The sequence below is a fragment of the Jaculus jaculus genome, chromosome 6, assembly GCF_020740685.1.
Source record: "Jaculus jaculus isolate mJacJac1 chromosome 6, mJacJac1.mat.Y.cur, whole genome shotgun sequence".
Lineage (NCBI taxonomy): Eukaryota > Metazoa > Chordata > Mammalia > Rodentia > Dipodidae > Jaculus > Jaculus jaculus.
The window spans coordinates 131729490-131739337 of record NC_059107.1 but is presented as its reverse complement, the minus strand read 5'-3'; positions in this window follow the sequence as shown (position 1 = coordinate 131739337).

The window sequence follows — 9848 nt, the reverse complement described above, 5'->3', positions numbered from 1 at the left end:
GAAGTATGCCCATGTATGTCCAGGTTGCCTCAGCAGTTACACATTTCTTTGCTTGAATGGCCATAATAAGAGAGCCAAATAGGAGTCTTGCAATTCTGGAGATTAAAAGTTTAAAATCCAAATCAACAGGGTGGTTTTCTTCTGAAAGCTATGATGGATAATTCATTACATGCCTCGCTCCAAGTGTCAAATAAAATAATTGATGTGTAGCATTAATACCTGTATCTATCATTATTTTAATTATCAGCTTGGTCCCGAACTTTCCTGATAGATTGTAAGATCCTGTGATATGTCTGTCTTGTTCAAGGTTATTCCTCAAACCCTAATGCAAATCAATACCTACAGCTCAATAATGCTGTGTAAGGTATTTTGGGAACGAATACCCAATTTTTCATTTGACAATGCCTCACAGCAACTTGTTCATATTTAAATGTAAAAACACACAGAAGAGACTATAGACATGCATTGAGAAGCCTTTTAGACCATGAGAGCCGGGAAAGCTACCACACCCATAGAGACACAATTCTCAGAGGAACAGGTGGATGCTCATCAGGAAAAGTAACTCTCATTTTTTTTTTTTTTTTTTTTTTTGAGGTAGGGTCCCGCTCTAGCCCAGGCTGACCTGGAATTCACTCTGTAGTCTCATGGTGGCCTTGAACTCACAGGGATCCTCCTACCTCTGCCTCTCAAGTGCTGGGATTAAAAGCATGCATCGCCAGGCCCAACTGTAACTCTCATTTTTAAAAATAAAAATGGAGGGGCTAGAGAGATGACTTGGGGTTAAAGGCATTTGCTTGCAAAGCCCGACTGCCCACATTCAATTCCCCACTACCCACGTAAAGCCAGATGCATGGAGTAACATATGCTTCTGGAGTTCTCATCCTCTTCTTCTCTTCCTCCTCCTTCTTCTCCTTCGTCCTTTCTTTCTGTTTGCAAATAAAGTAAATAAAAACATTGAAAATAAAAAATGGGGCTGAGGAGATGGTTGAGTGTGTAAAACAGCTGCTGGACAAGCATAGGGACCTAATTCAGATCCCCAGAATCCATGAAGCTGGAGAAGGTGGCTCACACCTGCAACCCCAGCATTCCGATGACAAGATGGGAGACATAGGAGAAGCTTGTGGGGCTGCTTCCCTGGCATATGCAGTGCCACACAGGAAGAGACTTTATCTCAAACAAGGTGGAATGTAAGGACTATATCAAAGTTGTCCTGTGACGTCCACAATATGCCATGGCATGCACATGCCTACACACACACACACACACACACACACACACACAGCTTAAAATGATGATAATATTTTTTCTAAATAAAATAAAAATGAAAATGGACTCTCTTTGGAAGCCAAATTTGTTTCCTATTCTAAAGGCTTTCATTGTCCAATTTAATTAATAGGGAGCAGATTTATTTTTAGGGAAAAAAAGAGGTCTGTTTTCAACTGGTGAGATTGTTCAGTGGTTAAGTCACTTTACTGCAATGCCTAATGACCCAGGTTCAATTCCCCAGTACCCACACAAAGTTATATGCACAGAATGGTAGATGCATCTGAAGTTCATTTGCAGTTGTTAGAGACCCTAGCTCTGCCATATTCTCTCCCTCTCTCTCTCTCTCTCTCTGAAAATAATTAAACAAATAAATATTTAAAAACAAAAAGAAAGATAGGTCTCATTAGGATGGAAGAGAGAGGAGTGGCCTGACTAGAGAAGAAAGGGAGGCATCTAGGAAAGAAACCATCCTGGAGGGAAGCAGGAATTTGAAGGTGGGTAGGTCTGGTAGCTTTGGGCAATAACCCAAGGCACTGGGGGCTTCTGGCAAGGTCCGTGAGGCAAAGCTGTCATCTGAAAAACTCCAATCTTCCTTTGGAACACACCAAACTAGACAGTAGATATCTTCATCTTTTGAGATGGCATGATCTCTCTCAACTCTAAATGAGGGATAATGTTGTTTAATTTATTTAGAAAAATAAATTTTAGAAGAAACATATCTGGAATAACAATGTGACAAAACATCAAACCTATCCTGTTACACTAATTTTTTTCTTTGACACCTAAGATTGACATGTCAACTGGTGATGCCCAGACTCTCAGGTGGGTTACCCTGGGATTTTAGGATGTCTCATTATTATTACTATTACTATTATTATTATTATTATTAGTTTTGTTTGGCTTTGTTTTTTAAGGTAGGGTTTCACTCTAGTTCAGGCTAACCTGGAATTCACTATGGAGTCTCAGGGTGGCCTCGAACTCATGGTGATCCTCCTACCTCTGCCTCCCAAGTGCTGGGATTAAAGGTGTATGCCACCACTCGCTGCTGGATGTCTCTTTTCTAGAAAAGGAGAAGGCCAAAATGAAATTTGAGGTAAACAATCAGTTTACAGAGTGAGCATGATGTCATGGTCAAGCTGTAGAATAATAGAAAGACATTAGTCCTTTTTGCACTTGAGAAGGCAGTTTAGTGTACAATTTGAAAGAATTTAAGAACAGATGGTGATGGCCATGTGTTTGCCTGGAATAGAGGACTGACACAGTACTATGAAAAGTCTCTAGAAGATCAGTTTATTATACCAGCTAGGAGTGTTTGAAACTAAATAGATCTTTTTTATCCAAAAGTCATCCATGAAGTGGTAGGGAACCTCTAACAATCTCAAATCTCAGAACACGATAGACAGCTAAACAGAATTAACTACATATATTCTCTGTATTTTCAAATTTAAAGATGACTTTCATGTTCCCTTGTGACACAGAATGGAGATGACAAAGGGATTATGATTTCTTGAGCTTTTAGTCAAGTTGGGAGATTAAATCTGGCATTGACATGTGTGTAGGATAGTTAGACATTATTTGAAGGGGAACTGTTTTCTATGTTTCTAACAGAACAAGAGGCTAATGACCCAGAAGAAAGAGATGTTCTAAAATGTTCAATGAAACATGAATTTATTCACTCATCAAATTATTATCAACTGCCAAGTACATGCTAGATATGGGATTGACTCTTTCCCCTTCCCCACATATTGGCACAATCGTTGGAAAATAGTATTATAACTATAGCTTATCTCACACATGTTCTTTGTATGGTGCCTACAATTCGTTCATCTCAATGATTCTCAATTCCTTTTAAAAATATTTTATTTACTTATTTATTTTTATTTTGAGAGAGAGAGTAAATGGGCACACCAGGGCCTCTAGCCATTGCAAACGAATTCCAGACCCATGTGCCACCTTGTGCATCGGGCTTACATAGGTACTAGGGAATCGAACCTGGGTCTTTAGGCTTTGTAGGCAAGTAACTTAACCACTATGCCATCTCTCCAGCCCATGATTGTCAATTGTTTAATACTACTTAGCTGAGATTTTTAACTGTGCATATTGACCAAGAGAAAAATAATCTTTATTTCATGAAATATATTCCTAATATAGCTACAGATATCAGGAGGAAATAATCCCAGCTGAACTACAGGTAATGCATTAAGAGTAATAATTACCTTTCTCTGGACTTAGTAACATTAAAATTTTATCAAACATTTTCATACCCTAATATAATCACAAACAAGAAATGCATCTATATACAACTGTGAGTCAACTGTGTCCTCTCCTTTGAAAATTCTCATGAACCTTTCCATCAGTTTAACTACGTATCCAACTTTTCTTTTCACTGACTCTGCTGTTCAGCTGATTAGCTTGAATTTTTACTGTTCCTCAAACTCAAAAGGAGAAAGTGAAAGTACCACTTGCAGGGTGCCTCTGATTGTCCGAGAAGGTGGAGGTCACTCTACATGCATTCCTCATCCAACTGGCTAAATAATTCCACAAAGGAAATGGTGTCTACTGCAAGAGAAGAAAAAGAGACCCTGCCTCACAAGTTTAGTAGCCCTGGAAGAGAACTAAGATTGCAACCTATATCCATATTCTTTCTAGTATGCATTTCTCCCTCCTCATCCTCCCACAAAATAACTAAATATATTTGCTTCTGCAAAGGCTCTTCTTTATGTCTTTCTAGATCAGTAAAAGATTACACTAAGGCCAGGTGTGGCATAGTGGCGCATGCCTTTAATCCCAGCACTTGGGAGGCAGAGGTAGGAGGATTATTGTGAGTTTGAGGCCACCCTGAGACTACAATGAGTTCTGGTCAGCATGGGCTACAGTGATAGCCTACCTTGAAAAACCAAAACAAACAAACAAAACAGTAAGCTAAAAAAATAGTGAAGATAGAAAGCTGGCTCAGTGGTTAAGGTGTTTGTCTTCAAAGCCAAATGACCCAGGTTTGATTCCCCAGTACCATGAAAAGCCAGATGCACAAAGTGGCATATGCATCTGGAGTTCATATGCAGTGGCTGGAAGCATGGGCATGCCAATTCTCCCTCTCTTCTGTCTGTCTCTCACTCTCCTTACAAATAGATAAATAATTCCTTTTAAGTAGTGCATTTGCCACTCTTCCTTCTCTAAGATACCTTCCCCTTCCTCTTTACTTTTGGTTCACTGAAATTGTGAAATTTATCATCTCCAAATAGTTCTTGCCTTTTCTTCCACCTTAGCTGTCTCCACTGTAAGAACCACACTTGAGGTTCTGATGTTGTCCCTTGACTAGTAAGTGATACTCTGTCATTTTCTGAAAGGTCTCCATTCTTCCTTCTTGTCACCAAGGTCATCATCCTAGTACACATCTTGCCTGGTACACTGTTCCCACCCTCTTCATCTGCCTCCATGTCCTCAACACTTCTCAAACTCTTTGTGCTTACAATGCCATCTGCTTTGCACTAGGACACACTCCCTTTACTTCATCTCCACCCTCTAGTCCTTCACCTGCATTCTCTCTCCCTTTGCCTCTAAGACTTGTCAACTCCCCCTAACCAGAATTTAACACTTTATAAGCTGTCTCTGATACTCTATGTATCTTTCTTTTACATTTCTATTTATCTACAATTTTACTTTTTCTTAAGATTATCTTATAATTACTATATTATATATTATTACACATTATATTAGTATGTTATGCATATTACTATAATAATGCACACTGGTAGGTAGTCAGTTTTTCTTTTTATTTTCAAACATCAGCTCTTTATCAATAAAACAAAGTATCTGCAGAAAAAAAAAATCAGTGAAGATTCCACTAGTGAGAATACTTAATAGAGGAAATACTGAAACAACAGAAATTTATGGTCACTGAAGTGGTAGTTAAATAATACTGGATAAATAATTGTGCATAAATATTTACAAATATATTTCCTCAAAAAACTATCCAGCCAGGTGTGGTGGTGCATGCCTTTAATCTCAGCACTTGGGAGGCAGAGGTATTAGGATCACTGTGATTTTGAGGCCACCCTGAGACTACACAGTGATTTCCAGGTCAGCCTAAGCCAAAATGAGACCCTACCTTGAAAAAAAATAACTTATCCAAAAATAAAAATATGCCTGAGAAGGCATAAAGAATATAGAGTTCTGGTGTTTTACTGAGATAGGTCATGGGGTATTTGAGGAAGTTCTGCAGTTCTGCACAGTAATTATGCAACAACTTAAAAAACTTAAAACAGTAAAAATAAATCTCTTCCAGAAATGGAATGTGTTCATGTGTCTAACTTATGAACTTTTGTAATAAATCAAATCCTAAAGTGGCTAGCAGTAGCAATTGTTTTATAGAAACAATAAATCCATATATATTATAATAATATATATAATTATAATATATATATTACACAAAACACTTCATAAATGTGAAATTAGTGAATTATAGAGAAGTTTCTCTTTTCAGATGGCAGTGACCAATGGGGTGATTCAACTCACCAAAATGTTGAGAAGTGACAGTTGAGTGTTCGGCACTCAACAAGACATCTCTGTTATACCCTACAAGGCTTAGGGACCATTGTGGAAGAAGTGGAGGAGAGAACATAAGAGCTAAAGGAAGAAGTGTGCTTACAATGTTGTCTTCCAGACACAAAGTGGCCTTGATAATCAAGACTTCACTGTGGCTGATTCTGCCTACACAAGACCTGCATAATAAAAGGAAAAAAATGATGACATCAAAATAGAAGAGAGACCAGTTAGAAAGAAGAAATTAAGTGGAGTGGGGGGTGGATGGAAAGAGAGGGTGTTGAGAGGAGATTATGATAATGGCATATTATTTATATTTATGAAAAGTGTTAATAAAAAGGTCTAAGATGTTAAATATGGGTTGGCGTGGTGGCACATGCCTTTAATCCCAGGAGGCAGAGATAGGAGGATCGCCAAGAGTTCAAGGCCACTCTAAGACAACATAGTGAATTCCAGGTCAACCTAAGCTAGAGTGAGACCCTACCTTGGAAAAAAAAAAAAAAAGCATTTAAAATTAAAATGAATAAAGCATTGAAGAAAAATAACTTTTCTATTTTATAAAACTGGCACAGAATTTCTTGGTCTTAAGTATGTATTTTAACAGATATTGCTTAATAGGAACATTTAATACTCTTTTCAAAAAGTAATTCTTTTCCAAAATTATGTTTAAGAAAGAATGCCTCAAAAAAAGAAACAGGGAAAGGAAGGAAGGAAGGAAGGAAGGAAGGAAGGAAGGAAGGAAGGAAGGAAGGAAGGAAGGAAGGAAAAAAAGCTTCTTACATTATTTTTTTAGGTCATATAACATGTTATGATTACCACATCTCTCTTTTCCCTTGCTACTGGTCCCTGAGGACAAACGTTATTGGAATGCAAGAGAAACACCCTGTCCTCTTAGCCCCTTTCCTGGTCCTCCTCCTCCTGCTCACGAAGAAGCAGAATTCATTGCTCCCCAGGCTGTAGTCCCATTGCACTTTATGGATATCATTTTAGAGCTGCTGTCGCTTTGTATTGTCACTATTTATTTAGAGCCCTCTCTCCTCCTAGAATGACAGCTCCATGCAGACAAGGACCAGTCCTACAGTTAGGCAACAGGAACCTCAGGAAGAACAAACCTGGAAGGTTCTCAAGATAGAAGGGCAGATACTTGGCAGAACGCACAGATTCCAGGGATATTTCTTTAGGGGAGGGGTGAGGGCACTTGAAGCAGTAAATTTTCTCTGTCACTATAGCTTACAATTGCAAATATATGGGTATCAAAATAGAGAGCTAGGCATGGATACATACCTGTAATCGTGTCATTTAGGAGGCGGGGGCAGGATAATTGCTTTGGGCTATGTAGTATATGACCTTTTCTTTCAAAAGCCAATAAATAAATAAGGTAACAATGATGTTTGATGAAAGTTACTGAAAATCCTAATGCTGAGCTTTAGTTCTCCTTAACTAAAGGAGAATATCTGGAGATGTTACACAGTAAGTGTGGAAAATGTTCCTGTTACTTATCTGTGTGCTTAAGAAACAAGGCCTCATGAAAGTCCGATCAAAAATGAAGTTGTGTCTTGACTGAAAGCTTAAAGACTTCCATATTTCCTTCAAAATACGTACGTCTGTGCTTAACACTGAGCTCTCTATCTCAGTGTGGGGGAACTCAGGAGGACCTGGAAGTTCGTTTGAGAAAAACCTTGCTAAATTCACACTTTTCATAAATATAAATTAACACTTTTCATAAATATAAATTCAGGAGGTGAAAAGCTGCTAAAAGGGAGGATTTTTAAATGTTCTTTTCACATAGAAATGGTAAGTATCTAAGGAGATAAATATGCTGAGGGAAAATCCTGCCAGGCCTGGGGATATGCTCAGTGGGTTAAACTCCTACTGTGCAAATGTGAGAGCAGAGTTCAGATCCCGCAGCCACATGAACTCTAGGTGGGTGTGGTGGCTCCCCGGGAATTCCAGCACTCAGGGGAGAAGTGGAGTCGGGAACCCTCCCTGGGTTCAAGTAAGAGTGCCTGCCTCAATAAGGTGGGAAGTGATCAAAGACGATAACTGACAGCAACCTCTGGCCGCAACACACACACATGCACACATGTGCATGTTCACCACACACATGCAAACATGCATGCACACATATGCAAAACACAAAGTGCTAAGACATTGCTGAACTTTGTGGTCGACCTGACAAATGGTGCTAATGGTTGAGTTAATGTCTCTTTCAAAGGCATAAGCATCAGAAAGCCTTACAAAACCAACCAAAAATCTGACAAATGGGCTGGAGAGATGGCTTAGTGATTTAGGTGCATGCCTGCAAAGTCTAAAGACCCAGGTTCAATTCTCCAGGTCCCACGTAAGCCAGATGCATGTAGTGGCATCTGGAGTTTATTGGCAGTGGCTAGTAGCCCTGACACGCCCTTTCTCACTCTCTCTTTCATAACTACATAAATAAATAAAAAGCAACTAATGAAGACTTTATAAAAAAGAAAAAATAAATCTGACAAATTCTAGGAAAAAGGTCTTTGGAAGTCCTGAGGCTGTTAAAATTCCAATAGAAAAAATATATGCATATGGTCTGTTTACCAGGAAAATTAATATATGAGACTTTTTTCTTAGAATCGTGGGGCTATAGGGTTTCCTAAATGCCACCCATATGTACATGGGGGGTAAAGAGCCTAAGGAAGTGAGAAGCAGTTCTAAGGAAGTGAGAAGCAGTTCCAGTCGAAGCTGTCAGACCATTGGGCTGTGAAAGCAACAAATTGAAAACTACCTTTCAGAAGCCAGTGTGCTCTTCCAGAAGCACGGACACACCGGCAGCATCGCATCAGCAGTTGGGAACTGAGCTCGCGCCTGCCAGATGCTAAAAGCATTTTGGACCCCAAGCCAGGGAGAAATAGACATCAAACTATTTCATGAAGTAAGCCAGAGAAGAAGAGTCAAGGAAGCTGTATTTCCTGGTTCTGATGAGCTATTTAAATGGGATTGCCTTGAGATGGACTTTGAGACACATGGAGGGAAATGGCTCTCCTTTTCCCTTAGGGTTCCCTCCCTAGAGACTGTAAGGTGGGAATAAAACTCTTTGAAACGTGTGTTTTCAGTGCAGCAAACCATTGTTAACAATTTCATGTGAAAGCTGTATAGGGAATAGAAGGAAACAAGATGGAGATTTTATGGATATTATGTTATATAGAAAAAATATACACATATATAACACACACATATGCATGCAGAGAGACAGAGAGAGGAGAGAAAAAGGAAGTAGTGTGTGCAATTCTGGAGGCAGAGAAGTGCTGGTATATTCAGTTACCAAAACTACAGACATAAAAGGGCAATTGTATAGTCCAAGTTTGAAAACAGACCATAGAATACAAATTATCCCAGTTCAAAGGGAATCAAACAGAGAGAATGAATTCTGTTTAGGACAATTGTCTTTGTTCAGTCTACAGACTCAAACATTAATGTCATCCAGAAATACCTTCATAGGTATAGCCAAATATCTAGGTACACACTAGTCCAGTCAAGTTAACACACAACCTTAGTCATCAAAATGACCTCAAGTGAAAGAGTTACCAAGGAAATTTTTAAGAGACATAAACCACAACCCAGAACAGAGTACCAATGACCTTCAGATAATACTGCTGATTATTTTTTTTCTTTTTTTTTTTTTCTGAGGTAGGGTTTCACTCTAGCTCAGGCTGACCTGGAATTCACTATGATCCTCCTACCTCTGCTTCCTGAGTGCTGGGATTAAAGGCGTGTGCCACCACGCTCGGCTCAATATTGCTGATTATTATTGATATGGTTAATAAAAGTTGTCAAAAAAGATCGATACTGTACAAGTCCTCTTCTCCCTGACCAAACTAAAACAACCCAGTAGACTGAGCTGCATCTTCCATTTTATTCTAAAATACCAGCAAATATGTTTTCTTTTTATATTCCATATATTATGCATTGAAAATTATCAAGACTACATTATAATGCCTGCCTTGTCAATCATGGTTTTTGCAGAGTTTTGTTGTTATTTCTGAAGCTAGTGTGGTAACTTAGAGGCT